This window comes from Orcinus orca, chromosome 5 (assembly GCF_937001465.1).
Source record: "Orcinus orca chromosome 5, mOrcOrc1.1, whole genome shotgun sequence".
NCBI lineage: Eukaryota > Metazoa > Chordata > Mammalia > Artiodactyla > Delphinidae > Orcinus > Orcinus orca.
In genome coordinates this window covers 145,519,428-145,522,074 of record NC_064563.1, presented here as the reverse complement: position 1 = coordinate 145,522,074, position 2,647 = coordinate 145,519,428, and positions in this window count along the sequence as shown.

Genomic DNA, 2,647 nt, shown 5'->3' with positions numbered 1-2,647 from the left:
TACACAGAATCTACAGAATGGCCATCATCAAAATGTCTACAAATTATAAGTGCTGGAGAGAGTGTGGAGAAAAGGAAACCCTCCTACACTGTTGGTGGGAATGTAAATTGGTGCAGCCACTTTGGAAAACAGTATGGAAGTTCCTTAAAAACCTAAAAATAGAATTACCGTATGACCCAGGAATCCCACTCCTGGGCATATATCTGGAAAAAATGAAAACTCTAATTCAAAATATACATACACCCCAGTGTTCAGAGCAGCACTATTTACAATAGCCAAGATGTGGAAGCACCTGAATGTCCATCGACAGATGAAAGAAGATGTCATATATGTATATGTGTATATATATAATGGAATATTACTCACCCATAAAAAAGAATGAAATAACGCCATTTGCTGCAACATGGATGGACCTAGAGATTATCATACTAAGTGAAGTAAGTCAGACAGACAAAGGCAAATATCATATGATATCACTTATGTGTGGAATCTAAAATATGACACAAATGAACTTATCTACAAAACAGAAATAGACTCACAGACATAGAGAACAAACTTATGGTTACCAAAGGGGAAAAGGGTGGGGGGATAAATTAGGAGTTTGGGATTAACAGATACACACTACTATATATTTATAAAATAGATAAGCAGCGAGGACCTACTGTGTAGCACAGGGAACTATATTTGATATCTTATAATAACCTAAAGTGGAAATAATCTGAAAAAATATATATATGTATGTATATATATGTGTGTATGTGTTTGTATAACTGAATCACTTTGCTCTACAACTGAAAAGTTGTAAATCAACTATACTTCAATTAAAAAAAAACTAACAAAAGTTACACAGAATCAGCACAAAGAGACAAAAAGTTTGAAAATATGGAGGAAAACTTCAAAGTTATAGAGGATTTCCACTCTGGTCAAGATGGAATAATAGGGACTGGATTTGCCTCCCCACCTAAAACAACTAAAACACTGGATAAAATATAGCTACAGCCCTCAAGGCATTGGATTCCCAGCAACAGACAACTCTTAAATATTTTAATGGTACTAAAACGTTAAGTATTTAATGCTATTTAACATTAATACTTTATAATAATGATATTTAATGTTAATGAGAGCATTGCCATGCATAGTAATTTCTCTTGATCAAGTGACAATTTTAGATAATTTTTATATTATTAAAGTATTGATGTTTAATGTTATTTAATACCTAAAATAATATTTAATATTAATTTTAAATTATTTTAGATCATCACTTGGTCTAGATAGATTGTCAGACATAGCATTTACTGAATTAAAAATGAGATAAGCAAAGAAGTAGATTTTGAAAATACTATTGATGAGGGTTTTTTCCATTAAAACCAGGAAAGGAAACGTATAAATTCTGTTTATGGTGTTAGTAAAATACTTAAAATAATGTCATGCATTTCAGTATACGTACTTTCCATTCATCAATATTTTTCAATTATCTTAATTTTCTGGAAAAAAACCAAGCCATTAAAAAAAAGTAAGACCTTTGATTTGCATTTCTCTAATGATTAGTGATGTTTCATGTGTTTGTTGGCAATCTGTATATCTTTGGAGAAATGTCTGTTTAGGTCTTCTGCCCATTTTTGGATTGGGTTGTTTGTTTTCTTGATATTGAGCTGCATGAGCTGCTTGTAAATCTTGGAGATTAATCCTTTGTCAGTTGCTTCGTTTGCAAATATTTTCTCCCATTCTGAGGGTTGTCTTTTGGTCTTGTTTATGGTTTCCTTTGCTGTGCAAAAGATTTGTTTCATTAGGTCCCATTTGTTTATTTTTGTTTTTATTTCCATTTCTCTAGGAGGTGGGTCAAAAAGGATCTTGCTGAAAATCTACAAACAGTAAATGCTGGAGAGGGTGTGGAGAAAAGGGAACCCTCTTGCACTGTTGGTGGGAATGTAAATTGATACAGCCACTATGGACAACAGTATGGAGGGCCTTAAAAAACTAAAAATAGAGCTACCATATGACCCAGCAATCCCACTACTGGGCATATACCCTGAGAAAACCATAATTCAAAAAGACACATGCACCCTAATGTTCATTGCAGCTCTATTTACAATAGCCAGGACATGGAAGCAACCTAAGTGTCCATCGACAGATGAATGGAGAAAGAAGATATGGCACGTATATACAATGGAATGTTACTCAGCCATAAAAAGAAAGGAAATTGAGTTATTTGTAGTGAGGTGGATGGACCTAGAGTCTGTCATACAGAGTGAAGTAAGTCAGAAAGGGAAAAACAAATACCATATGCTAACACATATATATATGGAATCCAAAAAAAAAAAAAAATGGTTCTGAAGAACTTAGGGTCAGGACAGGAATAAAGACACAGACCTAGAGAATGGACTTGAGGACACCGGGAGGGGGAAGGGTAACCTGGGACGAAGTGAGAGAGTGGCATGGACATATATACACTACCAAATATAAAATACATAGCTAGTGGGAAGCAGCTGCATGGCACAGGGAGATCAACTTGGTGCTTTGTGACCACCTAGAGGGTTGGGAGAGGGAGGGTGGGAGGGAGACGCAAGAGGGAGGAGATATGGGGATATATGTTTACGTATAGCTGATTCACTCTGTTATACAGCAGAAACCATTGTAAAGCAATTAT